At 39.4% G+C, this 23720-nt stretch overlaps 1 long non-coding RNA gene, 35 other non-coding genes and 42 pseudogenes across 36 annotated transcripts; all 78 read left to right on the top strand.

The window, feature by feature from the left end:
* The first annotated feature begins 1897 nt into the window (after positions 1–1897).
* Positions 1898–3761, top strand: LOC149683791 (uncharacterized). The gene is made up of 5 exons (XR_016384169.1): positions 1898–1964; positions 2020–2116; positions 2167–2348; positions 2430–2522; positions 2579–3761. It is a non-coding gene; the product is annotated as an uncharacterized LOC149683791 (long non-coding RNA).
* Positions 3762–4309: 548 nt separating this feature from the next.
* Positions 4310–4428, top strand: LOC149683790 (5S ribosomal RNA; annotated as a pseudogene).
* A 132-nt stretch (positions 4429–4560) lies between these two features.
* LOC149683789 (5S ribosomal RNA) lies at positions 4561–4679 on the top strand. Its single transcript, XR_016384267.1, has one exon. It is a non-coding gene; the product is annotated as a 5S ribosomal RNA (ribosomal RNA).
* Positions 4680–4810: 131 nt separating this feature from the next.
* LOC149683788 (5S ribosomal RNA) lies at positions 4811–4929 on the top strand. The gene has a single exon (XR_016384266.1). It is a non-coding gene; the product is annotated as a 5S ribosomal RNA (ribosomal RNA).
* A 129-nt stretch (positions 4930–5058) lies between these two features.
* Positions 5059–5177, top strand: LOC149683787 (5S ribosomal RNA). The gene has a single exon (XR_016384265.1). It is a non-coding gene; the product is annotated as a 5S ribosomal RNA (ribosomal RNA).
* Positions 5178–5308: 131 nt separating this feature from the next.
* LOC149683786 (5S ribosomal RNA) lies at positions 5309–5427 on the top strand. Its single transcript, XR_016384289.1, has one exon. It is a non-coding gene; the product is annotated as a 5S ribosomal RNA (ribosomal RNA).
* A 139-nt stretch (positions 5428–5566) lies between these two features.
* Positions 5567–5685, top strand: LOC149683785 (5S ribosomal RNA). The gene has a single exon (XR_016384312.1). It is a non-coding gene; the product is annotated as a 5S ribosomal RNA (ribosomal RNA).
* Positions 5686–5819: 134 nt separating this feature from the next.
* On the top strand, positions 5820–5938 carry LOC149683784 (5S ribosomal RNA). Its single transcript, XR_016384326.1, has one exon. It is a non-coding gene; the product is annotated as a 5S ribosomal RNA (ribosomal RNA).
* Positions 5939–6069: 131 nt separating this feature from the next.
* Positions 6070–6188, top strand: LOC149683783 (5S ribosomal RNA). The gene has a single exon (XR_016384311.1). It is a non-coding gene; the product is annotated as a 5S ribosomal RNA (ribosomal RNA).
* Positions 6189–6326: 138 nt separating this feature from the next.
* LOC149683782 (5S ribosomal RNA) lies at positions 6327–6445 on the top strand. Its single transcript, XR_016384320.1, has one exon. It is a non-coding gene; the product is annotated as a 5S ribosomal RNA (ribosomal RNA).
* A 139-nt stretch (positions 6446–6584) lies between these two features.
* Positions 6585–6703, top strand: LOC149683781 (5S ribosomal RNA). Its single transcript, XR_016384246.1, has one exon. It is a non-coding gene; the product is annotated as a 5S ribosomal RNA (ribosomal RNA).
* A 131-nt stretch (positions 6704–6834) lies between these two features.
* LOC149683780 (5S ribosomal RNA) lies at positions 6835–6953 on the top strand. The gene has a single exon (XR_016384264.1). It is a non-coding gene; the product is annotated as a 5S ribosomal RNA (ribosomal RNA).
* Positions 6954–7084: 131 nt separating this feature from the next.
* LOC149683779 (5S ribosomal RNA) lies at positions 7085–7203 on the top strand (annotated as a pseudogene).
* Positions 7204–7334: 131 nt separating this feature from the next.
* LOC149683778 (5S ribosomal RNA) lies at positions 7335–7453 on the top strand (annotated as a pseudogene).
* A 131-nt stretch (positions 7454–7584) lies between these two features.
* On the top strand, positions 7585–7703 carry LOC149683777 (5S ribosomal RNA; annotated as a pseudogene).
* Positions 7704–7834: 131 nt separating this feature from the next.
* LOC149683776 (5S ribosomal RNA) lies at positions 7835–7953 on the top strand. Its single transcript, XR_016384317.1, has one exon. It is a non-coding gene; the product is annotated as a 5S ribosomal RNA (ribosomal RNA).
* Positions 7954–8092: 139 nt separating this feature from the next.
* Positions 8093–8211, top strand: LOC149683775 (5S ribosomal RNA). Its single transcript, XR_016384316.1, has one exon. It is a non-coding gene; the product is annotated as a 5S ribosomal RNA (ribosomal RNA).
* A 135-nt stretch (positions 8212–8346) lies between these two features.
* Positions 8347–8465, top strand: LOC149683774 (5S ribosomal RNA; annotated as a pseudogene).
* Positions 8466–8596: 131 nt separating this feature from the next.
* Positions 8597–8715, top strand: LOC149683773 (5S ribosomal RNA). The gene has a single exon (XR_016384318.1). It is a non-coding gene; the product is annotated as a 5S ribosomal RNA (ribosomal RNA).
* Positions 8716–8846: 131 nt separating this feature from the next.
* Positions 8847–8965, top strand: LOC149683772 (5S ribosomal RNA). Its single transcript, XR_016384309.1, has one exon. It is a non-coding gene; the product is annotated as a 5S ribosomal RNA (ribosomal RNA).
* Positions 8966–9100: 135 nt separating this feature from the next.
* LOC149683771 (5S ribosomal RNA) lies at positions 9101–9218 on the top strand (annotated as a pseudogene).
* A 135-nt stretch (positions 9219–9353) lies between these two features.
* On the top strand, positions 9354–9472 carry LOC149683770 (5S ribosomal RNA). The gene has a single exon (XR_016384294.1). It is a non-coding gene; the product is annotated as a 5S ribosomal RNA (ribosomal RNA).
* Positions 9473–9610: 138 nt separating this feature from the next.
* LOC149683769 (5S ribosomal RNA) lies at positions 9611–9729 on the top strand. Its single transcript, XR_016384299.1, has one exon. It is a non-coding gene; the product is annotated as a 5S ribosomal RNA (ribosomal RNA).
* A 136-nt stretch (positions 9730–9865) lies between these two features.
* LOC149683768 (5S ribosomal RNA) lies at positions 9866–9984 on the top strand (annotated as a pseudogene).
* Positions 9985–10121: 137 nt separating this feature from the next.
* Positions 10122–10240, top strand: LOC149683767 (5S ribosomal RNA). The gene has a single exon (XR_016384293.1). It is a non-coding gene; the product is annotated as a 5S ribosomal RNA (ribosomal RNA).
* A 138-nt stretch (positions 10241–10378) lies between these two features.
* Positions 10379–10497, top strand: LOC149683766 (5S ribosomal RNA). The gene has a single exon (XR_016384223.1). It is a non-coding gene; the product is annotated as a 5S ribosomal RNA (ribosomal RNA).
* Positions 10498–10633: 136 nt separating this feature from the next.
* On the top strand, positions 10634–10752 carry LOC149683765 (5S ribosomal RNA; annotated as a pseudogene).
* A 137-nt stretch (positions 10753–10889) lies between these two features.
* Positions 10890–11008, top strand: LOC149683764 (5S ribosomal RNA). The gene has a single exon (XR_016384324.1). It is a non-coding gene; the product is annotated as a 5S ribosomal RNA (ribosomal RNA).
* Positions 11009–11141: 133 nt separating this feature from the next.
* LOC149683763 (5S ribosomal RNA) lies at positions 11142–11260 on the top strand (annotated as a pseudogene).
* A 138-nt stretch (positions 11261–11398) lies between these two features.
* LOC149683762 (5S ribosomal RNA) lies at positions 11399–11517 on the top strand (annotated as a pseudogene).
* A 131-nt stretch (positions 11518–11648) lies between these two features.
* Positions 11649–11767, top strand: LOC149683761 (5S ribosomal RNA; annotated as a pseudogene).
* Positions 11768–11900: 133 nt separating this feature from the next.
* On the top strand, positions 11901–12019 carry LOC149683760 (5S ribosomal RNA). The gene has a single exon (XR_016384325.1). It is a non-coding gene; the product is annotated as a 5S ribosomal RNA (ribosomal RNA).
* A 134-nt stretch (positions 12020–12153) lies between these two features.
* Positions 12154–12272, top strand: LOC149683759 (5S ribosomal RNA). Its single transcript, XR_016384308.1, has one exon. It is a non-coding gene; the product is annotated as a 5S ribosomal RNA (ribosomal RNA).
* A 136-nt stretch (positions 12273–12408) lies between these two features.
* Positions 12409–12527, top strand: LOC149683758 (5S ribosomal RNA; annotated as a pseudogene).
* A 136-nt stretch (positions 12528–12663) lies between these two features.
* On the top strand, positions 12664–12782 carry LOC149683757 (5S ribosomal RNA). Its single transcript, XR_016384323.1, has one exon. It is a non-coding gene; the product is annotated as a 5S ribosomal RNA (ribosomal RNA).
* A 133-nt stretch (positions 12783–12915) lies between these two features.
* LOC149683756 (5S ribosomal RNA) lies at positions 12916–13034 on the top strand (annotated as a pseudogene).
* A 138-nt stretch (positions 13035–13172) lies between these two features.
* Positions 13173–13291, top strand: LOC149683755 (5S ribosomal RNA; annotated as a pseudogene).
* Positions 13292–13422: 131 nt separating this feature from the next.
* On the top strand, positions 13423–13541 carry LOC149683754 (5S ribosomal RNA; annotated as a pseudogene).
* A 133-nt stretch (positions 13542–13674) lies between these two features.
* On the top strand, positions 13675–13793 carry LOC149683753 (5S ribosomal RNA). Its single transcript, XR_016384307.1, has one exon. It is a non-coding gene; the product is annotated as a 5S ribosomal RNA (ribosomal RNA).
* Positions 13794–13927: 134 nt separating this feature from the next.
* On the top strand, positions 13928–14046 carry LOC149683752 (5S ribosomal RNA). The gene has a single exon (XR_016384232.1). It is a non-coding gene; the product is annotated as a 5S ribosomal RNA (ribosomal RNA).
* Positions 14047–14184: 138 nt separating this feature from the next.
* LOC149683751 (5S ribosomal RNA) lies at positions 14185–14303 on the top strand. The gene has a single exon (XR_016384306.1). It is a non-coding gene; the product is annotated as a 5S ribosomal RNA (ribosomal RNA).
* A 134-nt stretch (positions 14304–14437) lies between these two features.
* On the top strand, positions 14438–14556 carry LOC149683750 (5S ribosomal RNA; annotated as a pseudogene).
* Positions 14557–14691: 135 nt separating this feature from the next.
* Positions 14692–14810, top strand: LOC149683749 (5S ribosomal RNA; annotated as a pseudogene).
* Positions 14811–14949: 139 nt separating this feature from the next.
* Positions 14950–15068, top strand: LOC149683748 (5S ribosomal RNA). The gene has a single exon (XR_016384231.1). It is a non-coding gene; the product is annotated as a 5S ribosomal RNA (ribosomal RNA).
* A 138-nt stretch (positions 15069–15206) lies between these two features.
* Positions 15207–15325, top strand: LOC149683747 (5S ribosomal RNA). Its single transcript, XR_016384305.1, has one exon. It is a non-coding gene; the product is annotated as a 5S ribosomal RNA (ribosomal RNA).
* A 138-nt stretch (positions 15326–15463) lies between these two features.
* On the top strand, positions 15464–15582 carry LOC149683746 (5S ribosomal RNA). The gene has a single exon (XR_016384304.1). It is a non-coding gene; the product is annotated as a 5S ribosomal RNA (ribosomal RNA).
* Positions 15583–15716: 134 nt separating this feature from the next.
* LOC149683745 (5S ribosomal RNA) lies at positions 15717–15835 on the top strand (annotated as a pseudogene).
* A 138-nt stretch (positions 15836–15973) lies between these two features.
* Positions 15974–16092, top strand: LOC149683744 (5S ribosomal RNA; annotated as a pseudogene).
* Positions 16093–16229: 137 nt separating this feature from the next.
* Positions 16230–16348, top strand: LOC149683743 (5S ribosomal RNA). The gene has a single exon (XR_016384230.1). It is a non-coding gene; the product is annotated as a 5S ribosomal RNA (ribosomal RNA).
* A 138-nt stretch (positions 16349–16486) lies between these two features.
* LOC149683742 (5S ribosomal RNA) lies at positions 16487–16605 on the top strand. Its single transcript, XR_016384303.1, has one exon. It is a non-coding gene; the product is annotated as a 5S ribosomal RNA (ribosomal RNA).
* Positions 16606–16741: 136 nt separating this feature from the next.
* Positions 16742–16860, top strand: LOC149683741 (5S ribosomal RNA). The gene has a single exon (XR_016384302.1). It is a non-coding gene; the product is annotated as a 5S ribosomal RNA (ribosomal RNA).
* Positions 16861–16994: 134 nt separating this feature from the next.
* LOC149683740 (5S ribosomal RNA) lies at positions 16995–17113 on the top strand (annotated as a pseudogene).
* A 138-nt stretch (positions 17114–17251) lies between these two features.
* LOC149683739 (5S ribosomal RNA) lies at positions 17252–17370 on the top strand (annotated as a pseudogene).
* A 137-nt stretch (positions 17371–17507) lies between these two features.
* On the top strand, positions 17508–17626 carry LOC149683738 (5S ribosomal RNA; annotated as a pseudogene).
* A 138-nt stretch (positions 17627–17764) lies between these two features.
* Positions 17765–17883, top strand: LOC149683737 (5S ribosomal RNA; annotated as a pseudogene).
* Positions 17884–18014: 131 nt separating this feature from the next.
* On the top strand, positions 18015–18133 carry LOC149683736 (5S ribosomal RNA; annotated as a pseudogene).
* A 138-nt stretch (positions 18134–18271) lies between these two features.
* On the top strand, positions 18272–18390 carry LOC149683735 (5S ribosomal RNA; annotated as a pseudogene).
* A 131-nt stretch (positions 18391–18521) lies between these two features.
* Positions 18522–18640, top strand: LOC149683734 (5S ribosomal RNA; annotated as a pseudogene).
* Positions 18641–18774: 134 nt separating this feature from the next.
* Positions 18775–18893, top strand: LOC149683733 (5S ribosomal RNA; annotated as a pseudogene).
* Positions 18894–19031: 138 nt separating this feature from the next.
* LOC149683732 (5S ribosomal RNA) lies at positions 19032–19150 on the top strand (annotated as a pseudogene).
* Positions 19151–19286: 136 nt separating this feature from the next.
* Positions 19287–19405, top strand: LOC149683731 (5S ribosomal RNA; annotated as a pseudogene).
* A 138-nt stretch (positions 19406–19543) lies between these two features.
* On the top strand, positions 19544–19662 carry LOC149683730 (5S ribosomal RNA; annotated as a pseudogene).
* Positions 19663–19793: 131 nt separating this feature from the next.
* LOC149683729 (5S ribosomal RNA) lies at positions 19794–19912 on the top strand (annotated as a pseudogene).
* Positions 19913–20050: 138 nt separating this feature from the next.
* Positions 20051–20169, top strand: LOC149683728 (5S ribosomal RNA; annotated as a pseudogene).
* Positions 20170–20304: 135 nt separating this feature from the next.
* Positions 20305–20423, top strand: LOC149683727 (5S ribosomal RNA). Its single transcript, XR_016384288.1, has one exon. It is a non-coding gene; the product is annotated as a 5S ribosomal RNA (ribosomal RNA).
* Positions 20424–20561: 138 nt separating this feature from the next.
* On the top strand, positions 20562–20680 carry LOC149683726 (5S ribosomal RNA; annotated as a pseudogene).
* Positions 20681–20811: 131 nt separating this feature from the next.
* LOC149683725 (5S ribosomal RNA) lies at positions 20812–20930 on the top strand (annotated as a pseudogene).
* Positions 20931–21061: 131 nt separating this feature from the next.
* On the top strand, positions 21062–21180 carry LOC149683724 (5S ribosomal RNA). Its single transcript, XR_016384257.1, has one exon. It is a non-coding gene; the product is annotated as a 5S ribosomal RNA (ribosomal RNA).
* Positions 21181–21294: 114 nt separating this feature from the next.
* On the top strand, positions 21295–21413 carry LOC149683723 (5S ribosomal RNA; annotated as a pseudogene).
* Positions 21414–21552: 139 nt separating this feature from the next.
* LOC149683722 (5S ribosomal RNA) lies at positions 21553–21671 on the top strand. The gene has a single exon (XR_016384256.1). It is a non-coding gene; the product is annotated as a 5S ribosomal RNA (ribosomal RNA).
* Positions 21672–21801: 130 nt separating this feature from the next.
* Positions 21802–21920, top strand: LOC149683721 (5S ribosomal RNA). Its single transcript, XR_016384242.1, has one exon. It is a non-coding gene; the product is annotated as a 5S ribosomal RNA (ribosomal RNA).
* Positions 21921–22058: 138 nt separating this feature from the next.
* LOC149683720 (5S ribosomal RNA) lies at positions 22059–22177 on the top strand (annotated as a pseudogene).
* Positions 22178–22313: 136 nt separating this feature from the next.
* LOC149683719 (5S ribosomal RNA) lies at positions 22314–22432 on the top strand (annotated as a pseudogene).
* A 138-nt stretch (positions 22433–22570) lies between these two features.
* Positions 22571–22689, top strand: LOC149683718 (5S ribosomal RNA; annotated as a pseudogene).
* A 137-nt stretch (positions 22690–22826) lies between these two features.
* Positions 22827–22945, top strand: LOC149683717 (5S ribosomal RNA; annotated as a pseudogene).
* Positions 22946–23083: 138 nt separating this feature from the next.
* LOC149683716 (5S ribosomal RNA) lies at positions 23084–23202 on the top strand (annotated as a pseudogene).
* Positions 23203–23333: 131 nt separating this feature from the next.
* LOC149683715 (5S ribosomal RNA) lies at positions 23334–23452 on the top strand (annotated as a pseudogene).
* A 138-nt stretch (positions 23453–23590) lies between these two features.
* On the top strand, positions 23591–23709 carry LOC149683714 (5S ribosomal RNA; annotated as a pseudogene).
* Positions 23710–23720: the final 11 nt, after the last annotated feature.

Below are 23720 nucleotides of genomic sequence, written 5' to 3'. Positions count from 1 at the left end.
ATGAGTTTCAAGTGCCATCCTTTAGGGAAGTGGGTGGTTTTTATCTGCCAAGAACGGCACGTAGAATTGCATTTGGTTCTTCTATTTATTTAAAAGATACACCAGAAAATGTAGTTAACGATTTGGATAATAGGGTTTTACGAACCGATAGACCTTTCAGAAATTCGCATGTGGAACGTTGCTGGTTGGATGTTTCCATTGAAAATGAACCGATGACTGTTGTTTTGTTGTACAAATCGCCTGGAGCGAGTTTGAGATCAGTTTTTGAGGATTTTAATCCATTATTCGATATTAGATATGATGCCTCTATTCCGACAGTTTGTGTGGGAGATTTTAACATAAATTTTTTTAAAAGCAAAACCGCACTGAAAATGTTCTTTGATTCGTTTGACATGATTCTTATGCCTGGTCTTGAAGAGAAAGTATCAACTGACTATCATTGCCAGTTAGATTTAGCGTTCGGAAACAAGCTTTTCCGTGAGAGATACAAAGCATGTTACAGAGAGACGTACTATTCATATCATAAAGGTATATGTTTTTTTAAAAGGGAATAGTTTTGGTGACAGTTTCATCTGAGAAAGCCCTGTAAAGTCAACTGATATGTTGTTTTCTGATATGTGTGTTTATTAAAAAAGTTATGGCGTCGTATAATAAACTGTAGTTGTTGGTGAAAGTCCTAACCCTAGAAGCTTTGTACCCGAAAGGGTAGGAAGTCCTGGTCCTAGAGGCCTTGTATAATTACCCGAAAGGGTAGGAAGTCCTGGTCCTAGAGGCCTTGTATAATTACCCGAAAGGGTAGGAAGTCCTGGTCCTAGAGGCCTTGTATAATTACCCGAAAGGGTAGGAAGTCCTGGTCCTAGAGGCCTTGTATTATCAGCCGTAATGATTGGTTGATAGAAACCCTAGCTCTAGGAGCTTTGTAAAGTTGTAAGTGTTGTTTTCTGATATGTGTGATTATCAGAAATTGTGGCGTCTTATATTAAGCCTAAATTGTCGGTGGAAGTCCTATAATGAAAGAAAGTGAAAATGTCCTGGTCCTAGAGACCTTGTATAATTACCCGAAAGGGTAGGAAGTCCTGGTCCTAGAGGCCTTGTATAATTACCCGAAAGGGTAGGAAGTCCTGGTCCTAGAGGCCTTGTATAATTACCCGAAAGGGTAGGAAGTCCTGGTCCTAGAGGCCTTGTATTATCAGCCGTAATGATTGGTTGATAGATATCCTAGCTCTAGGAGCTTTGTAAAGTTGTAAGTGTTGTTTTCTGATATGTGTGATTATCAGAAATTGTGGCGTCCCATAATGAAAGAAAGTGAAAACGTATGAAATTGAAAACGTATGAAATTGAAAACGTATGAAATTGAAAACGTATGAAATTGAAAACTTATAACCCGAAAGGGTTGCTCAAAATGGTATTTGCACCATTAAGAGTGAAAAACACATGACCCGAAAGGGTTTCTCAAAATGGTATTTGCACAATTAAGAGAGAAAAACTTATGACCCGAAAGGGTTTCTCAAAATGGTATATGCACCATTAAGAGAGAAAAACTTATGACCCGAAAGGGTTTCTCAAAATGGTATTTGCACCATTAAGAGAGAAAAACACATGACCCGAAAGGGTTGCTCAAAATGGTATTTGCACCATTAAGAGAGAAAAACACATGACCCGAAAGGGTTTCTCAAAATGGTATTTGCACAATTAAGAGAGAAAAACTTATGACCCGAAAGGGTTTCTCAAAATGGTATATGCACCATTAAGAGAGAAAAACTTATGACCCGAAAGGGTTTCTCAAAATGTTATATGAAGGAGAGAGAGAGAGAGAGAGAGAGAGAGAGAGTTGGCAGTGTTACCTTTAATAGACAATTGGCAAGTATAAGGTAAAATCACGTTTGACTCATGCAGTTTATAAGATCTATCACTATTGTAGAGAGAGAGGCAGAATTGCTAGTATTACCACCGAAAGGCAATTGGTAATTAAAGTGGTATCACATTTGACAGAGTTTACAGGATTTATTACCATTGTAGAAAAGGATCGAAATGATGAATTACATTTTAGTTCTCTGTGACGCAAGGAATCGCACCGTAAAAAATGATCGTAAGCAAGTATTTGAAAATTGTTGGGGTAAGATTACATAATGTATCATGGCTTTTCACTAATTGCATTATCTACAGTTCGCTTACCATTCACGGATGTTCAGTTTTCGGTTCTACTTCCAATATATGTAATCCTGATTCGTTCTAGCGACGGGAGCATATAGGAAATGTACTGATCCTACTGAAGGGTCGTTAGTCATCCCCTCTCTCGTAGTTAAATGACATAGCTAACCAAATCGATTACGATTTTGGTTTTCAAGGTAAATTTCAATTATGCTTAACCATGTAGGTGAACTCTTTTTCGCTTAATGTCTATCTTTATATCCATTTTGTTTTTCAAGCTAGAAATTGGTGAAAAATATCTAAACCTTTAATTGTAGACAAAACTCCCGAGTTGGTGAAGATGTGCGTTATTGCATCCATTCTTAGAACGGGTAAATGGTGTCATTGAAAACCTGTTTCTCAATTAATAAACTCCATTCTTTACAAGGTTTGTTCTTAACGTTTGAAAGCCTAATGAAGCATTACGTTTATCAATCTCTCCACATACGTGAAATTCTGGAGACGTCTTTCATTCTCTGGACAATCGTTAAAGTCTACTGAGCCTTTCATTTCGAAAAAGCATCGCAATCTTTTAATACGACGTTGTGTATTGAAAACAATTATGACAATGTTAAATGTTGATATATGTTAATGGTTTTTTCCCCATGTGGGTTTTCCCAGAATCTTTTTTCCCACGTACAAGTGGGTTTTTTTGATTCAAATTAACTTTTAAGCAGATTTACTTGTTGTTCGTTGTAATGTAAGTTAGAGAAAGGGGACATTTAAATATGATATACTGTATAAAAGAAATGACAAATGTTATGTAGAGTTCGGGGGTTCATATCCCAGGTGTGAGACACAGATGCAGGCTTTTCACGGATAAAGTTGGATTTCCAAGGTTGGTGAATCCTAGAACTTCCGTGGGAATAACCTACAAGTGGTGTTATCATACGGGATATGATACTCTATATTAGGTGTGATTCACAGATGTGGGTTTTTCACGGATAAAGTTGGATTTCCAAGGTTGGTGAATCCTAGAACTTCCGTGGAATTACCTATATAGGGTGATATCACACGGAATGTGATACTCTACATTGGAAAATATTAAATACTTCGTCGCTAAGTTTGATGTTTCAGAATCCAGCTGTGATACACAGATGCGGGCACTTCACGGATAAAGTTGGATTACCAAGGTTGGTGAATCCTAGAAATTTCGTGAAAATGCCAACATATAGTGATATCACAGGGGATATGATTCACGATGTTATTGTTAGGTTTAGGGAAGTCAGCGCTTAAATAAAATGTTTGAGTTGAAAATGGACGTCTTAATTACTGAGGTAAACACTGAGCAGTAGGCCTATATAAAAATGTAACCCTTATGTTAAATAACCTTAAATTATTCGAGGAAAGTTTTAAGACGTCTTAAGAAAGGAAATAAAGTATTCTCGTGTAGACAACCATAGCTGCTTAACTGGAATAGTTTTCTTTCCATTCCAATAGTAGTTTCTATGCTGCTTGGCTTGCCTTTTGTGTTGTCAGTATGTAAAAATAACACACCTGGAAATTTATCGGACTCAAGTAGTTATTTTTAGTAAAACTCCTAGCCGTGGACTAAATAACCTTCAGCGATACTCGAACATAGCTGTTACGCCAAATTCTAATATCGCGTGAGGCCAAATTGAAATTTTAAGTGAGAGTAAATAATTTTCACCTCTAGTTTCACTCGACATATGGCGTTTTATACGGCTACCCCTAGAAAATCGTGGTTGTCTGCTCGCTAATTGTCACTACCGCGTTTTTTCGTTAAGCCTAACCCAGGGAAGTGGATCTAGACCCTTTATTGTTTTACTATATCTATGGCTTTGATATGGAGAAATGTTACCAATCATACTTGCAGACCAAGAAAATTGTTGGAGTATAGCGAGAGAGTAGTTTCCACATGCAAGTTAGAGATATTGAAAACGTTTGAACAATTTACTATTTTAAAATAAACTTCCTGCGGTTGCAAAGCAATAAAAAGCGATAGATACATATTTAGGTTGTATAAGGGGGTAGTGATAGTCTTCTCGACACGGAGAGGTAATATTTTGGTTTTCCCAACTTGTTTTATTTTTTGAAAACATGCAGAAGGGTAATTTGTCTAATTAGTTTTAAATTCGAATAACTAACCACAGTTCTCGGCAACGGCCATATCACGCTGAAAACACCGGTTCTCGTCCGATCACCGAAATTAAGCAGCGTCAAGCGCAGTCAGTACTTGGGAGGGAGACCAATTAGGAACACTGCGTGCCGTTGTCTTTTACAGTGTAGTTTCCTTTTTTAAAATCCACCAGATATGAGAAAAGCAAACAGAGTTTCTTTTTTTTTCAAACATGCAGAAGGGTAATTTGTCAAATTAGTTTTAAATTCTAATAACTAACTAAAGTTCACGGCAACGGCCATATCACGCTGAAAACACCGGTTCTCGTCCAATCACCGAAGTTAAGCAGCGTCGAGCGCAGTCAGTACTTGGGAGGGAGACCACTTAGGAACACTGCGTGCCGTTGTCTTTTACAGTGTAGTTTCCTTTTTTAAAATCCACCAGATATGAGAAAAGCAAACAGATTTTCTTTTCTTTCAAACATGCAGAAGGGTAATTTGTCAAATTAGTTTTAAATTCGAATAACTAACTAAAGTTCTCGGCAACGGCCATATCACGCTGAAAACACCGGTTCTCGTCCAATCACCGAAGTTAAGCAGCGTCGAGCGCAGTCAGTACTTGGGAGGGAGACCACTTAGGAACACTGCGTGCCGTTGTCTTTTACAGTGTAGTTTCCTTTTTTAAAATCCACCAGATATGAGAAAAGCAAACAGTTTTTTTTTTTTCAAACATGCAGAAGGGTAATTTGTCAAATTAGTTTTAAATTCGAATAACTAACTAAAGTTCTCGGCAACGGCCATATCACGCTGAAAACACCGGTTCTCGTCCAATCACCGAAGTTAAGCAGCGTCGAGCGCAGTCAGTACTTGGGAGGGAGACCACTTAGGAACACTGCGTGCCGTTGTCTTTTACAGTGTAGTTTCCTTTTTTAAAATCCACCAGATATGAGAAAAGCAAACAGAGTTTCTTATCTTTCAAACATGCAGAAGGGTAATTTGTCAAATAAGTTTTAAATTCGAATAACTAACTACAGTTCTCGGCAACGGCCATATCACGCTGAAAACACCGGTTCTCGTCCGATCACCAACGTTAAGCAGCGTCGAGCGCAATTAGTACTTGGGAGGGAGACCACTTAGGAACACTGCGTGCCGTTGTCTTTTACAGTTAAGTTTCCTTTTTTAAAATCCACCAGATATGAGAAAAGCAAACAGAGTTTCTTTTTTTTATTTTTTGAAAACATGCAGAAGGGTATTTTGTCTAATTAGTTTTAAATTCGAATAGCTAACCACAGTTTTCGGCAACGGCCATATCACGCTGAAAACACCGGTTCTCGTCCGATCACCGAAGTTAAGCAGCGTCGAGCGCAGTCAGTACTTGGGAGGGAGACCACTTAGGAACACTGCGTGCCGTTGTCTTTTACACTTTAGTTTCGTTTTTTAAAATCCAACAGATATGAGAAAAGCAAAGAGAGTTTCTTTTTTTTAAAAAAACATGGAGAAGGGTAAATTGTCTAATAAGTTTTAAATTCGAATTATTAACTAAAGTTCTCGGCAACGGCCATATCACGCTGAAAACACCAGTTCTCGTCCGATCACCGAAGTTAAGCAGCGTCGAGCGCAGTCAGTACTTGGGAGGGAGACCACTTAGGAACACTGCGTGCCGTTGTCTTTTACAGTGTAGTTTCCTTTTTTAAAATCCACCAGATATGAGAAAAGCAAACAGAGTTTCTTTTTTTTCAAACATGCAGAAGGGTAATTTGTCAAATTAGTTTTAAATTCGAATAACTAACTAAAGTTCTCGGCAACGGCCATATCACGCTGAAAACACCGGTTCTCGTCCGATCACCGAAGTTAAGCAGCGTCGAGCGCAGTCAGTACTTGGGAGGGAGACCACTTAGGAACACTGCGTGCCGTTGTCTTTTACAGTGTAGTTTCCTTTTTTAAAATCCACCAGATATGAGAAAAGCAAACAGAGTTTCTTTTTTTATTTTTTGAAAACATGCAGAAGGGTAATTTGTCAAATTAGTTTTAAATTCGAATAACTAACTAAAGTTCTCGGCAACGGCCTTATCACGCTGAAAACACCGGTTCTCGTCCGATCACCGAAGTTAAGCAGCGTCGAGCGCAGTCAGTACTTGGGAGGGAGACCACTTAGGAACACTGCGTGCCGTTGTCTTTTACAGTGTAGTTTCCTTTTTTAAAATCCACCAGATATGAGAAAAGCAAACAGAGTTTCTTTTTTTTATTTTTTGAAAACATGCAGAAGGGTAATTTGTCTAATTAGTTTTAAATTCGAATAACTAACCACAGTTCTCGGCAACGGCCATATCACGCTGAAAACACCGGTTCTCGTCCGATCACCGAAGTTAAGAAGCGTCGAGCGCAGTCAGTACTTGGGAGGGAGACCACTTAGGAACACTGCGTGCCGTTGTCTTTTACAGTGTAGTTTCCTTTTTTAAAATCCACCAGATATGAGAAAAGCAAACAGAGTTTCTTATCTTTCAAACATGCAGAAGGGTAATTTGTCAAATTAGTTTTAAATTCGAATAACTAACTAAAGCTCTCGGCAACGGCCATATCACGCTGAAAACACCGGTTCTCGTCCAATCACCGAAGTTAAGCAGCGTCGAGCGCAGTCAGTACTTGGGAGGGAGACCACTTAGGAACACTGCGTGCCGTTGTCTTTTACAGTGTAGTTTCCTTTTTTAAAATCCACCAGATATGAGAAAAGCAAACAGAGTTTCTTATCTTTCAAACATGCAGAAGGGTAATTTGTCAAATAAGTTTTAAATTCGAATAGCTAACTCCAGGTCTCGGCAACGGCCATATCACGCTGAAAACACCGGTTCTCGTCCAATCAGCGAAGTTAAGCAGCGTCGAGCGCAGTCAGTACTTGGGAGGGAGACCACTTAGGAACACTGCGTGCCGTTGTCTTTTACAGTTTAGTTTCCTTTTTTAAAATCCACCAGATATGAGAAAAGCAAACAGAGTTTCTTTTCTTTCAAACATGCAGAAGGGTAATTTGTCAAATTAGTTTTAAATTCGAATAATTAACTTAATATCTCGGCGACGGCCATATCACGCTGAAAACACCGGTTCTCGTCCGATCACCGAAATTAAGCAGCGTCAAGCGCAGTCAGTACTTGGGAGGGAGACCAATTAGGAACACTGCGTGCCGTTGTCTTTTACAGTGTAGTTTCCTTTTTTAAAATCCACCAGATATGAGAAAAGCAAACAGAGTTTCTTTTTTTTCAAACATGCAGAAGGGTAATTTGTCAAATTAGTTTTAAATTCGAATAACTAACTAAAGTTCTCGGCAACGGCCATATCACGCTGAAAACACCGGTTCTCGTCCAATCACCGGAGTTAAGCAGCGTCGAGCGCAGTCAGTACTTGGGAGGGAGACCACTTAGGAACACTGCGTGCCGTTGTCTTTTACAGTGTAGTTTCCTTTTTTAAAATCCACCAGATATGAGAAAAGCAAAAAGAGTTTCTTATCTTTCAAACATGCAGAAGGGTAATTTGTCAAATAAGTTTTAAATTCGAATAACTAACTACAGTTCTCGGCAACGGCCATATCACGCTGAAAACACCGGTTCTCGTCCGATCACCGACGTTAAGCAGCGTCGAGCGCAATTAGTACTTGGGAGGGAGACCACTTAGGAACACTGCGTGCCGTTGTCTTTTACAGTTAAGTTTCCTTTTTTAAAATCCACCAGATATGAGAAAAGCAAACAGAGTTTCTTTTTTTTATTTTTTGAAAACATGCAGAAGGGTATTTTGTCTAATTAGTTTTAAATTCGAATAACTAACCAGAGTTTTCGGCAACGGCCATATCACGCTGAAAACACCGGTTCTCGTGCGATCACCGAAGTTAAGCAGCGTCGAGCGCAGTCAGTACTTGGGAGGGAGACCACTTAGGAACACTGCGTGCCGTTGTCTTTTACACTTTAGTTTCGTTTTTTAAAATCCAACAGATATGAGAAAAGCAAAGAGAGTTTCTTTTTTTTTAAAAAAACATGGAGAAGGGTAAATTGTCTAATAAGTTTTAAATTCGAATTATTAACTAAAGTTCTCGGCAACGGCCATATCACGCTGAAAACACCAGTTCTCGTCCAATCACCGAAGTTAAGCAGCGTCGAGCGCAGTCAGTACTTGGGAGGGAGACCACTTAGGAACACTGCGTGCCGTTGTCTTTTACAGTGTAGTTTCCTTTTTTAAAATCCACCAGATATGAGAAAAGCAAACAGAGTTTCTTTTTTTTCAAACATGCAGAAGGGTAATTTGTCAAATTAGTTTTAAATTCGAATAACTAACTAAAGTTCTCGGCAACGGCCATATCTTGCTGAAAACACCGGTTCTCGTCCGATCACCGAAGTTAAGCAGCGTCGAGCGCAGTCAGTACTTGGGAGGGAGACCACTTAGGAACACTGCGTGCCGTTGTCTTTTACAGTGTAGTTTCCTTTTTTAAAATCCACCAGATATGAGAAAAGCAAACAGAGTTTCTTTTTTTTCAAACATGCAGAAGGGTAATTTGTCAAATTAGTTTTAAATTCGAATAACTAACTAAAGTTCTCGGCAACGGCCATATCACGCTGAAAACACCGGTTCTCGTCCGATCACCGAAGTTAAGCAGCGTCGAGCGCAGTCAGTACTTGGGAGGGAGACCACTTAGGAACACTGCGTGCCGTTGTCTTTTACAGTGTAGTTTCCTTTTTTAAAATCCAACAGATATGCGAAAAGCAGAGAGAGTTTTTTTTTAAAAAAAAAAACATGGAGAAGGGTAATTTGTCTAATTAGTTTTAAATTCGACTTATTAACTAAAGTTCTCGGCAACGGCCATATCACGCTGAAAACCCCGTTCTCGTCCGATCACTGAAGTTAAGCAGCGTCGAGCGCAGTCAGTACTTGGGAGGGAGACCACTTAGGAACACTACGTGACGTTGTCTTTTACACTTTAGTTTCCTTTTTTAAAATCCAACAGATATGAGAAAAGAAAAGAGAGTTTCTTTTTTTTTAAAAAAACATGGAGAAGGGTAATTTGTCTAATTAGTTTTTAATTCGAATAATTAACCACAGTTCTCGGCAACGGCCATATCACGCTGAAAACACCGGTTCTCGTCCGATCACTGAAGTTAAGCAGCGTAGAGCGCAGTCAGTACTTGGGAGGGAGACCACGTAGGAACACTATGTGACGTTGTCTTTTACAGTTTAGTTCCCTTTTTTAAAATCCTCCTGATATGAGAAAAGGAAACAGAGTTTCTTTTTTTATTTTTTGAAAAAATGCAGAAGGGTAAGTTGTCTAATTAGTTTTTAATTCGAATAATTAACCACAGTTCTCGGCAACGGCCATATCACGCTGAAAACACCGGTTCTCGTCCGATCACCGAAGTTAAGCAGCGTCGAGCGCAGTCAGTACTGGGGAGGGAGACCACTTAGGAACACTGCGTGCCGTTGTCTTTTACACTTTAGTTTCCTTTTTTAAAATCCAACAGGTATGAGAAAACCAGAGAGAGTTTCTTTTTTTTAAAAAAAAACATGGAGAAGGGTAATTTGTCTAATTAGTTTTAAATTCGACTTATTAACTAAAGTTCTTGGCAAAGGCCATATCACGCTGAAAACACCGGTTCTCGTCCGATCACCGAAGTTAAGCAGCATCGAGCGCAGTCAGTACTTGGGAGGGAGACCACGTAGGAACACTATGTGACGTTGTCTTTTACAGTTTAGTTCCCTTTTTTAAAATCCAACAGATATGAGAAAAGCAGAGAGAGTTTCTTTTTTTTAAAAAAAAAACATGGAGAAAGGTAATTTGTCTAATTAGTTTTTAAATCGAATAATTAACTAAAGTTCTCGGCAACGGCCATATCACGCTGAAAACACCGGTTCTCGTCCGATCACTGAAGTTAAGCAGCGTAGAGCGCAGTCAGTACTTGGGAGGGAGACCACGTAGGAACACTATGTGACGTTGTCTTTTACAGTTTAGTTCCCTTTTTTAAAATCCTCCTGATATGAGAAAAGGAAACAGAGTTTCTTTTTTTATTTTTTGAAAAAATGCAGAAGGGTAAGTTGTCTAATTAGTTTTTAATTCGAATAATTAACCACAGTTCTCGGCAACGGCCATATCACGCTGAAAACACCGGTTCTCGTCCGATCACCGAAGTTAAGCAGCGTCGAGCGCAGTCAGTACTGGGGAGGGAGACCACTTAGGAACACTGCGTGCCGTTGTCTTTTACACTTTAGTTTCCTTTTTTAAAATCCAACAGGTATGAGAAAACCAGAGAGAGTTTCTTTTTTTTAAAAAAAAACATGGAGAAGGGTAATTTGTCTAATTAGTTTTAAATTCGACTTATTAACTAAAGTTCTTGGCAAAGGCCATATCACGCTGAAAACACCGGTTCTCGTCCGATCACCGAAGTTAAGCAGCATCGAGCGCAGTCAGTACTTGGGAGGGAGACCACGTAGGAACACTATGTGACGTTGTCTTTTACAGTTTAGTTCCCTTTTTTAAAATCCAACAGATATGAGAAAAGCAGAGAGAGTTTCTTTTTTTTAAAAAAAAAACATGGAGAAGGGTAATTTGTCTAATTAGTTTTTAAATCGAATAATTAACTAAAGTTCTCGGCAACGGCCATATCACGCTGAAAACACCGGTTTTCGTCCGATCACCGAAGTTAAGCAGCGTCGAGCGCAGACAGTACTTGGGAGGGAGACCACTTAGGAACACTGCGTGCCGTTGTCTTTTACACTTTAGTTTCATTTTTTAAAATCCAACAGATATGAGAAAACCAGAGAGAGTTTCTTTTTAAAAAAAAACATGGAGAAGGGTAATTTGTCTAATTAGTTTTAAATTCGACTTATTAACTAAAGTTCTCGGCAACGGCCTAATCACGCTGAAAACACCGGTTCTCGTCCGATCACTGAAGTTAAGCAGCGTCGAGCGCAGTCAGTACTTGGGAGGGAGACCACCTAGGAACACTAGATGACGTTGTCTTTTACACTTTAGTTTCCTTTTTTAAAATCCAACAGATATGAGAAAAGCAAACAGAGTTTCTTTTTTTATTTTTTGAAAAAATGCAGAAGGGTAATTTGTCTAATTAGTTTTTAATTCGAATAGTTAACCACAGTTCTCGGCAACGGCCATATCACGCTGAAAACACCGGTTCTCGTCCGATCACCGAAATTAAGCAGCGTCAAGCGCAGTCAGTACTTGGGAGGGAGACCAATTAGGAACACTGCGTGCCGTTGTCTTTTACAGTTTAGTTTCCTTTTTTAAAATCCACCAGATATGGGAAAAGCAAACATAGTTTCTTTTTTTTCAACCATGCAGAAGGGTAATTTGTCTAATTAGTTTTAAATTCGAATAACTAACCACAGTTCTCGGCAACGGCCATATCACCCTGAAAACACCGGTTCTCGTCCGATCACCGAAGTTAAGAAGCGTCGAGCGCAGTCAGTACTTGGGAGAGAGACCACTTAGGAACACTGCGTGCCGTTGTCTTTTACACTTTAGTTTCCTTTTTTAAAATCCAACAGATATGAGAAAAGCAAAGAGAGTTTCTTTTTTTAAAATAACATGGAGAAGGGTAATTTGTCTAATAAGTTTTAAATTCGAATTATTAACTAAAGTTCTCGGCAACGGCCATATCACGCTGAAAACACCAGTTCTCGTCCGATCACCGAAGTTAAGCAGCGTCGAGCGCAGTCAGTACTTGGGAGGGAGACCACTTAGGAACACTGCGTGCCGTTGTCTTTTACACCTTAGTTTCCTTTTTTAAAATCCAACAGATATGCGAAAAGCAGAGAGTTTCTTTTTTTTTAAAAAAAACATGGAGAAGGGTAATTTGTCTAATTAGTTTTAAATTCGACTTATTAACTAAAGTTCTCGGCAACGGCCATATCACGCTGAAAACACCGGTTCTCGTCCGATCACCGAAGTTAAGCAGCGTCGAGCGCAGTCAGTACTTGGGAGGGAGACCACTTAGGAACACTGCGTGCCGTTGTCTTTTACACTTTAGTTTCCTTTTTTAAAATCCAACAGATATGAGAAAAGCAGAGAGAGTTTCTTTTTTTAAAAAAAAAACATGGAGAAGGGTAATTTGTCTAATTAGTTTTTAATTCGAATAATTAACTAAAGTTCTCGGCAACGGCCATATCACGCTGAAAACACCGGTTTTCGTCCGATCACTGAAGTTAAGCAGCATCGAGCGCAGTCAGTACTTGGGAGGGAGACCACGTAGGAACACTATGTGACGTTGTCTTTTACAGTTTAGTTCCCTTTTTTAAAATCCAACAGATATGAGAAAAGCAGAGAGAGTTTCTTTTTTTAAAAAAAAAACATGGAGAAGGGTAATTTGTCTAATTAGTTTTTAAATCAAATAATTAACTAAAGTTCTCGGCAACGGCCATATCACGCTGAAAACACCGGTTTTCGTCCGATCACCGAAGTTAAGCAGCGTCGAGCGCAGACAGTACTTGGGAGGGAGACCACTTAGGAACACTGCGTGCCGTTGTCTTTTACACTTTAGTTTCATTTTTTAAAATCCAACAGATATGAGAAAACCAGAGAGAGTTTCTTTTTAAAAAAAAACATGGAGAAGGGTAATTTGTCTAATTAGTTTTAAATTCGACTTATTAACTAAAGTTCTCGGCAACGGCCATATCACGCTGAAAACACCGGTTCTCGTCCGATCACTGAAGTTAAGCAGCGTCGAGCGCAGTCAGTACTTGGGAGGGAGACCACCTAGGAACACTAGATGACGTTGTCTTTTACACTTTAGTTTCCTTTTTTAAAATCCAACAGATATGAGAAAAGCAAACAGAGTTTCTTTTTTTATTTTTTGAAAAAATGCAGAAGGGTAATTTGTCTAATTAGTTTTTAATTCGAATAGTTAACCACAGTTCTCGGCAACGGCCATATCACGCTGAAAACACCGGTTCTCGTCCGATCACCGAAATTAAGCAGCGTCAAGCGCAGTCAGTACTTGGGAGGGAGACCAATTAGGAACACTGCGTGCCGTTGTCTTTTACAGTTTAGTTTCCTTTTTTAAAATCCACCAGATATGGGAAAAGCAAACAGAGTTTCTTTTTTTTCAACCATGCAGAAGGGTAATTTGTCTAATTAGTTTTAAATTCGAATAACTAACCACAGTTCTCGGCAACGGCCATATCACCCTGAAAACACCGGTTCTCGTCCGATCACCGAAGTTAAGAAGCGTCGAGCGCAGTCAGTACTTGGGAGAGAGACCACTTAGGAACACTGCGTGCCGTTGTCTTTTACACTTTAGTTTCCTTTTTTAAAATCCAACAGATATGAGAAAAGCAAAGAGAGTTTCTTTTTTTAAAATAACATGGAGAAGGGTAATTTGTCTAATAAGTTTTAAATTCGAATTATTAACTAAAGTTCTCGGCAACGGCCATATCACGCTGAAAACACCGGTTCTCGTCCGATCACCGAAGTTAAGCAGCGTCGAGCGCAGTCAGTACTTGGGAGGGAGACCACTTAGGAACACTGCGTGCCGTTGTCTTTTACACCTTAGTTTCCTTTTTTAAAATCAAACAGATATGCGAAAAGCAGAGAGTTTCTTTTTTTTAAAAAAAAACATGGAGAAGGGTAATTTGTCTCATTAGTTTTAAATTCGACTTATTAACTAAAGTTCTCGGCAACGGCCATATCACGCTGAAAACACCGGTTCTCGTCCGATCACCGAAGTTAAGCAGCGTCGAGCGCAGTCAGTACTTGGGAGGGAGACCACCTAGGAACACTACGTGACGTTGTCTTTTACACTTTAGTTTCCTTTTTTAAAATCCAACAGATATGAGAAAAGCAAACAGAGTTTCTTTTTTTATTTTTTGAAAAAATGCAGAAGGGTAATTTGTCTAATTAGTTTTTAATTCGAATAATTAACCACAGTTCTCGGCAACGGCCATATCACGCTGAAAACACCGGTTCTCGTCCGATCACCGAAGTTAAGCAGCGTCGAGCGCAGTCAGTACTTGGGAGGGAGACCACTTAGGAACACTGCGTGCCGTTGTCTTTTACACCTTAGTTTCCTTTTTTAAAATCCAACAGATATGCGAAAAGCAGAGAGTTTCTTTTTTTAAAAAAAAAACATGGAGAAGGGTAATTTGTCTAATTAGTTTTAAATTCGACTTATTAACTAAAGTTCTCGGCAATGGCCATATCACGCTGAAAACACCGGTTCTCGTCCGATCACTGAAGTTAAGCAGCGTCGAGCGCAGTCAGTACTTGGGAGGGAGACCACTTAGGAACACTACGTGACGTTGTCTTTTACACTTTAGTTTCCTTTTTTAAAATCCAACAGATATGAGAAAAGAAAAGAGAGTTTCTTTTTTTAAAAAAAAACATGGAGAAGGGTAATTTGTCTAATTAGTTTTAAATTCGAATTATTAACTAAAGTTCTCGGCAACGGCCATATCACGCTGAAAACACCGGTTCTCGTCCGATCACTGAAGTTAAGCAGCGTCGAGCGCAGTCAGTATTTGGGAGGGAGAACACGTAGGAACACTATGTGACGTTGTCTTTTACAGTTTAGTTCCCTTTTTTTAAAATCCTCCAGATATGAGAAAAGGAAACAGAGTTTATTTTTTTATTTTTTGAAAAAATGCAGAAGGGTAAGGTGTCTAATTAGTTTTTAATTCGAATAATTAACCACAGTTCTCGGCAACGGCCATATCACGCTGAAAACACCGGTTCTCGTCCGATCACCGAAGTTAAGCAGCGTCGAGCGCAGTCAGTACTTGGGAGGGAGACCACCTAGGAACACTACGTGACGTTGTCTTTTACACTTTAGTTTCCTTTTTTAAAATCCAACAGATATGAGAAAAGCAAACAGAGTTTCTGTTTTTATTTTTTGAAAAAATGCAGAAGGGTAATTTGTCTAATTAGTTTTTAATTCGAATAATTAACCACAGTTCTCGGCAACGGCCATATCACGCTGAAAACACCGGTTCTCGTCCGATCACCGAAGTTAAGCAGCGTCGAGCGCAGTCAGTACTTGGGAGGGAGACCACTTAGGAACACTGCGTGCCGTTGTCTTTTACACTTTAGTTTCCTTTTTTAAAATCCAACAGATATAAGAAAAGCAGAGAGAGTTTCTTTCTTTTTTAAAAAAAAACATGGAGAAGGGTAATTTGTCTAATTAGTTTTAAATTCGACTTATTAACTAAAGTTCTTGGCAACGGCCATATCACGCTGAAAACACCGGTTCTCGTCCGATCACCGAAGTTAAGCAGCGTCGAGCGCAGTCAGTACTTGGGAGGGAGACCACTTAGGAACACTGCGTGCCGTTGTCTTTTACACTTTAGTTTCCTTTTTTAAAATCCAACAGATATGAGAAAAGCAGAGAGTTTCTTTTTTTTAAAAAAAAACATGGAGAAGGGTAATTTGTCTAATTAGTTTTAAATTCGACTTATTAACTAAAGTTCTCGGCAACGGCCATATCACGCTGAAAACACCGGTTCTCGTCCGATCACTGAAGTTAAGCAGCGTCGAGCGCAGTCAGTACTTGGGAGGGAGACCACCTAGCAACACTACGTGACGTTGTCTTTTACACTTTAGTTTCCTTTTTTAAAATCCAACAGATATGAGAAAAGCAAACAGAGTTTCTTTTTTTATTTTTTCAAAAAATGCAGAAGGGTAATTTGTCTAATTAGTTTTTAATTCGAATAATTAACCACAGTTCTCGGCAACGGCCATATCACGCTGAAAACACCGGTTCTCGTCCGATCACCGAAGTTAAGAAGCGTCGAGCGCAGTCAGTACTTGGGAGAGAGACCACTTAGGAACACTGCGTGCCGTTGTCTTTTACACTTTAGTTTCCTTTTTTAAAATCCAACAGATATGAGAAAAGCAGAGAGAGTTTCTTTTTTTTAAAAAAAAAACATGGAGAAGGGTAATTTGTCTAATTAGTTTTAAATTCGACTTATTAACTAAAGTTCTCGGCAACGGCCATATCACGCTGAAAACACCGGTTCTCGTCCGATCACCGAAGTTAAGCAGCGTCGAGCGCAGTCAGTACTTGGGAGGGAGACCACCTAGGAACACTACGTGACGTTGTCTTTTACACTTTAGTTTCCTTTTTTAAAATCCAACAGATATGAGAAAAGCAAACAGAGTTTCTGTTTTTATTTTTTGAAAAAATGCAGAAGGGTAATTTGTCTAATTAGTTTTTAATTCGAATAATTAACCACAGTTCTCGGCAACGGCCATATCACGCTGAAAACACCGGTTCTCGTCCGATCACCGAAGTTAAGCAGCGTCGAGCGCAGTCAGTACTTGGGAGGGAGACCACTTAGGAACACTGCGTGCCGTTGTCTTTTACACTTTAGTTTCCTTTTTTAAAATCCAACAGATATAAGAAAAGCAGAGAGAGTTTCTTTTTTTTAAAAAAAAACATGGAGAAGGGTAATTTGTCTAATTAGTTTTAAATTCGACTTATTAACTAAAGTTCTTGGCAACGGCCATATCACGCTGAAAACACCGGTTCTCGTCCGATCACCGAAGTTAAGCAGCGTCGAGCGCAGTCAGTACTTGGGAGGGAGACCACTTAGGAACACTGCGTGCCGTTGTCTTTTACACTTTAGTTTCCTTTTTTAAAATCCAACAGATATGAGAAAAGCAGAGAGTTTCTTTTTTTTAAAAAAAAACATGGAGAAGGGTAATTTGTCTAATTAGTTTTAAATTCGACTTATTAACTGAAGTTCTCGGCAACGGCCATATCACGCTGAAAACACCGGTTCTCGTCCGATCACTGAAGTTAAGCAGCGTCGAGCGCAGTCAGTACTTGGGAGGGAGACCACCTAGCAACACTACGTGACGTTGTCTTTTACACTTTAGTTTCCTTTTTTAAAATCCAACAGATATGAGAAAAGCAAACAGAGTTTCTTTTTTTATTTTTTCAAAAAATGCAGAAGGGTAATTTGTCTAATTAGTTTTTAATTCGAATAATTAACCACAGTTCTCGGCAACGGCCATATCACGCTGAAAACACCGGTTCTCGTCCGATCACCGAAGTTAAGAAGCGTCGAGCGCAGTCAGTACTTGGGAGAGAGACCACTTAGGAACACTGCGTGCCGTTGTCTTTTACACTTTAGTTTCCTTTTTTAAAATCCAACAGATATGAGAAAAGCAGAGAGAGTTTCTTTTTTTTTAAAAAAAAACATGGAGAAGGGTAATTTGTCTAATTAGTTTTAAATTCGACTTATTAACTAAAGTTCTCGGCAACGGCCATATCACGCTGAAGACACCGGTTCTCGTCCGATCACTGAAGTGAAGCAGCGTCGAGCGCAGTCAGTACTTGGGAGGGAGACCACCTAGGAACACTACGTGACGTTGTCTTTTACACTTTAGTTTCCTTTTTTAAAATCCAACAGATATGAGAAAAGCAAACAGAGTTTCTTTTTTTATTTTTTCAAAAAATGCAGAAGGGTAATTTGTCTAATTAGTTTTTAATTCGAATAATTAACCACAGTTCTCGGCAACGGCCATATCACGCTGAAAACACCGGTTCTCGTCCGATCACCGAAATTAAGCAGCGTCAAGCGCAGTCAGTACTTGGGAGGGAGACCAATTAGGAACACAGCGTGCCGTTGTCTTTTACAGTGTAGTTTCCTTTTTTAAAATCCACCAGATATGGGAAAAGCAAACAGAGTTTCTTTTTTTTCAAACATGCAGAAGGGTAATTTGTCAAACTAGTTTTAAACTCGAATAACTAACTAAAGTTCTCGGCAACAGCCATATCACGCTGAAAACACCGGTTCTCGTCCGATCACCGAAGTTAAGCAGCGTCGAGCGCAGTCAGTACTTGGGAGGGAGACCACCTAGGAACACTACGTGACGTTGTCTTTTACACTTTAGTTTCCTTTTTTAAAATCCAACAGATATGAGAAAAGCAAACAGAGTTTCTTTTTTTATTTTTTCAAAAAATGCAGAAGGGTAATTTGTCTAATTAGTTTTTAATTCGAATAATTAACCACAGTTCTCGGCAACGGCCATATCACGCTGAAAACACCGGTTCTCGTCCGATCACCGAAATTAAGCAGCGTCAAGCGCAGTCAGTACTTGGGAGGGAGACCAATTAGGAACACAGCGTGCCGTTGTCTTTTACAGTGTAGTTTCCTTTTTTAAAATCCACCAGATATGGGAAAAGCAAACAGAGTTTCTTTTTTTTCAAACATGCAGAAGGGTAATTTGTCAAACTAGTTTTAAACTCGAATAACTAACTAAAGTTCTCGGCAACAGCCATATCACGCTGAAAACACCGGTTCTCGTCCGATCACCGAAGTTAAGCAGCGTCGAGCGCAGTCAGTACTTGGGAGGGAGACCACCTAGGAACACTACGTGACGTTGTCTTTTACACTTTAGTTTCCTTTTTTAAAATCCAACAGATATGAGAAAAGCAGAGAGTTTCTTTTTTTTAAAAAAAAACATGGAGAAGGGTAATTTGTCTAATTAGTTTTAAATTCGACTTATTAACTAAAGTTCTCGGCAACGGCCATATCGCGCTGAAAACACCGGTTCTCGTCCGATCACTGAAGTTAAGCAGCGTCGAGCGCAGTCAGTACTTGGGAGGGAGACCACCTAGCAACACTACGTGACGTTGTCTTTTACACTTTAGTTTCCTTTTTTAAAATCCAACAGATATGAGAAAAGCAAACAGAGTTTCTTTTTTTATTTTTTCAAAAAATGCAGAAGGGTAATTTGTCTAATTAGTTTTTAATTCGAATAATTAACCACAGTTCTCGGCAACGGCCATATCACGCTGAAAACACCGGTTCTCGTCCGATCACCGAAGTTAAGAAGCGTCGAGCGCAGTCAGTACTTGGGAGAGAGACCACTTAGGAACACTGCGTGCCGTTGTCTTTTACACTTTAGTTTCCTTTTTTAAAATCCAACAGATATGAGAAAAGCAGAGAGAGTTTCTTTTTTTTAAAAAAAAACATGGAGAAGGGTAATTTGTCTAATTAGTTTTAAATTCGACTTATTAACTAAAGTTCTCGGCAACGGCCATATCACGCTGAAGACACCGGTTCTCGTCCGATCACTGAAGTGAAGCAGCGTCGAGCGCAGTCAGTACTTGGGAGGGAGACCACCTAGGAACACTACGTGACGTTGTCTTTTACACTTTAGTTTCCTTTTTTAAAATCCAACAGATATGAGAAAAGCAAACAGAGTTTCTTTTTTTATTTTTTCAAAAAATGCAGAAGGGTAATTTGTCTAATTAGTTTTTAATTCGAATAATTAACCACAGTTCTCGGCAACGGCCATATCACGCTGAAAACACCGGTTCTCGTCCGATCACCGAAATTAAGCAGCGTCAAGCGCAGTCAGTACTTGGGAGGGAGACCAATTAGGAACACAGCGTGCCGTTGTCTTTTACAGTGTAGTTTCCTTTTTTAAAATCCACCAGATATGGGAAAAGCAAACAGAGTTTCTTTTTTTTCAAACATGCAGAAGGGTAATTTGTCAAACTAGTTTTAAACTCGAATAACTAACTAAAGTTCTCGGCAACAGCCATATCACGCTGAAAACACCGGTTCTCGTCCGATCACCGAAGTTAAGCAGCGTCGAGCGCAGTCAGTACTTGGGAGGGAGACCACCTAGGAACACTACGTGACGTTGTCTTTTACACTTTAGTTTCCTTTTTTAAAATCCAACAGATATGAGAAAAGCAAACAGAGTTTCTTTTTTTATTTTTTCAAAAAATGCAGAAGGGTAATTTGTCTAATTAGTTTTTAATTCGAATAATTAACCACAGTTCTCGGCAACGGCCATATCACGCTGAAAACACCGGTTCTCGTCCGATCACCGAAGTTAAGAAGCGTCGAGCGCAGTCAGTACTTGGGAGAGAGACCACTTAGGAACACTGCGTGCCGTTGTCTTTTACACTTTAGTTTCCTTTTTTAAAATCCAACAGATATGAGAAAAGCAGAGAGAGTTTCTTTTTTTTAAAAAAAACATGGAGAAGGGTAATTTGTCTAATTAGTTTTAAATTCGACTTATTAACTAAAGTTCTCGGCAACGGCCATATCACGCTGAAAACACCGGTTCTCGTCCGATCACTGAAGTTAAGCAGCGTCGAGCGCAGTCAGTACTTGGGAGGGAGACCACCTAGGAACACTACGTGACGTTGTCTTTTACACTTTAGTTTCCTTTTTTAAAATCCAACAGATATGAGAAAAGCAAACAGAGTTTCTTTTTTTATTTTTTCAAAAAATGCAGAAGGGTAATTTGTCTAATTAGTTTTTAATTCGAATAATTAACCACAGTTCTCGGCAACGGCCATATCACGCTGAAAACACCGGTTCTCGTCCGATCACCGAAATTAAGCAGCGTCAAGCGCAGTCAGTACTTGGGAGGGAGACCAATTAGGAACACTGCGTGCTGTTGTCTTTTACAGTGTAGTTTCCTTTTTTAAAATCCACCAGATATGAGAAAAGGAAACACAGTTTCTTTTTTTTCAAACATGCAGAAGGGTAATTTGTCAAATTAGTTTTAAATTCGAATAACTAACTAAAGATCTCGGCGACGGCCATGTCACGCTGAAAACACCGGTTCTCGTCCGATCACCGAAATTAAGCAGCGTCAAGCGCAGTCAGTACTTGGGAGGGAGACCAATTAGGAACACAGCGTGCCGTTGTCTTTTACAGTGTAGTTTCCTTTTTTAAAATCCACCAGATATGGGAAAAGCAAACAGAGTTTCTTTTTTTTCAAACATGCAGAAGGGTAATTTGTCAAACTAGTTTTAAACTCGAATAACTAACTAAAGTTCTCGGCAACAGCCATATCACGCTGAAAACACCGGTTCTCGTCCGATCACCGAAGTTAAGCAGCGTCGAGCGCAGTCAGTACTTGGGAGGGAGACCACTTAGGAACACTGCGTGCCGTTGTCTTTTACACTTTATTTTCCTTTTTTAAAATCCAACAGAGTTTCTTTTTTTAAAAATAACATGGAGAAGGGTAATTTGTCTAATTAGTTTTAAATTCGAATTTTAACTAAATTTCTCGGCAACCGCCATATAACGCTGAAAACACCGGTTCTCGTCCGATCACTGAAGTTAAGCAGCGTCGAGCGCAGTCAGTACTTGGGAGGGAGACCACTTAGGAACACTGCGTGCCGTTGTCTTTTACAGTTTAGTTTCCTTTTTTAAAATCCACCAGATATGAGAAAAGCAAACAGAGTTTCTTTTTTTTCTTTTTTGAAAACATACAGAAGGGTAATTAGTCCAATTTGTTTTAAATTCGAATAACTAACCACAGTTCTCGGCAACAGCCATATCACGCTGAAAACACCGGTTCTCGTCCGATCACCGAAGTTAAGCAGCGTCGAGCGCAGTCAGTACTTGGGAGGGAGACCACTTAGGAACACTGCGTGCCGTTGTCTTTTACAGTGTAGTTTCCTTTTTTAAAATCCACCAGATATGAGAAAAGCAAACAGAGTTTCTTTTTTTCAAACATGCAGAAGGGTAATTTGTCAAATAAGTTTTAAATTCGAATAACTAACTGAAGTTCTCGGCAACGGCCATATCACGCTGAAAACACCGGTTCTCGTCCGATCACCGAAGTTAAGCAGCGTCGAGCGCAGTCAGTACTTGGGAGGGAGACCACTTAGGAACACTACGTGACGTTGTCTTTTACACTTTAGTTTCCTTTTTTAAAATCCAACAGATATGAGAAAAGCAAACAGAGTTTCTTTTTTTATTTTTTCAAAAAATGCAGAAGGGTAATTTGTCTAATTAGTTTTTAATTCGAATAATTAACCACAGTTCTCGGCAACGGCCATATCACGCTGAAAACACCGGTTCTCGTCCGATCACCGAAGTTAAGAAGCGTCGAGCGCAGTCAGTACTTGGGAGAGAGACCACTTAGGAACACTGCGTGCCGTTGTCTTTTACACTTTAGTTTCCTTTTTTAAAATCCAACAGATATGAGAAAAGCAGAGAGAGTTTCTTTTTTTTAAAAAAAAACATGGAGAAGGGTAATTTGTCTAATTAGTTTTAAATTCGACTTATTAACTAAAGTTCTCGGCAACGGCCATATCACGCTGAAAACACCGGTTCTCGTCCGATCACTGAAGTTAAGCAGCGTCGAGCGCAGTCAGTACTTGGGAGGGAGACCACCTAGCAACACTACGTGACGTTGTCTTTTACACTTTAGTTTCCTTTTTTAAAATCCAACAGATATGAGAAAAGCAAACAGAGTTTCTTTTTTTATTTTTTCAAAAAATGCAGAAGGGTAATTTGTCTAATTAGTTTTTAATTCGAATAATTAACCACAGTTCTCGGCAACGGCCATATCACGCTGAAAACACCGGTTCTCGTCCGATCACCGAAGTTAAGAAGCGTCGAGCGCAGTCAGTACTTGGGAGAGAGACCACTTAGGAACACTGCGTGCCGTTGTCTTTTACACTTTAGTTTCCTTTTTTAAAATCCAACAGATATGAGAAAAGCAGAGAGAGTTTCTTTTTTTTTAAAAAAAAACATGGAGAAGGGTAATTTGTCTAATTAGTTTTAAATTCGACTTATTAACTAAAGTTCTCGGCAACGGCCATATCACGCTGAAGACACCGGTTCTCGTCCGATCACTGAAGTGAAGCAGCGTCGAGCGCAGTCAGTACTTGGGAGGGAGACCACCTAGGAACACTACGTGACGTTGTCTTTTACACTTTAGTTTCCTTTTTTAAAATCCAACAGATATGAGAAAAGCAAACAGAGTTTCTTTTTTTATTTTTTCAAAAAATGCAGAAGGGTAATTTGTCTAATTAGTTTTTAATTCGAATAATTAACCACAGTTCTCGGCAACGGCCATATCACGCTGAAAACACCGGTTCTCGTCCGATCACCGAAATTAAGCAGCGTCAAGCGCAGTCAGTACTTGGGAGGGAGACCAATTAGGAACACAGCGTGCCGTTGTCTTTTACAGTGTAGTTTCCTTTTTTAAAATCCACCAGATATGGGAAAAGCAAACAGAGTTTCTTTTTTTTCAAACATGCAGAAGGGTAATTTGTCAAACTAGTTTTAAACTCGAATAACTAACTAAAGTTCTCGGCAACAGCCATATCACGCTGAAAACACCGGTTCTCGTCCGATCACCGAAGTTAAGCAGCGTCGAGCGCAGTCAGTACTTGGGAGGGAGACCACCTAGGAACACTACGTGACGTTGTCTTTTACACTTTAGTTTCCTTTTTTAAAATCCAACAGATATGAGAAAAGCAAACAGAGTTTCTTTTTTTATTTTTTCAAAAAATGCAGAAGGGTAATTTGTCTAATTAGTTTTTAATTCGAATAATTAACCACAGTTCTCGGCAACGGCCATATCACGCTGAAAACACCGGTTCTCGTCCGATCACCGAAGTTAAGAAGCGTCGAGCGCAGTCAGTACTTGGGAGAGAGACCACTTAGGAACACTGCGTGCCGTTGTCTTTTACACTTTA

This window comes from Phalangium opilio, unplaced genomic scaffold (assembly GCF_054372755.1).
Source record: "Phalangium opilio isolate 3A_F unplaced genomic scaffold, DU_Popi_V2 ptg000037l_1, whole genome shotgun sequence".
In the NCBI taxonomy this organism is placed as follows: domain Eukaryota; kingdom Metazoa; phylum Arthropoda; class Arachnida; order Opiliones; family Phalangiidae; genus Phalangium; species Phalangium opilio.
This window is presented reverse-complemented; position numbering and strand designations above follow the sequence as displayed.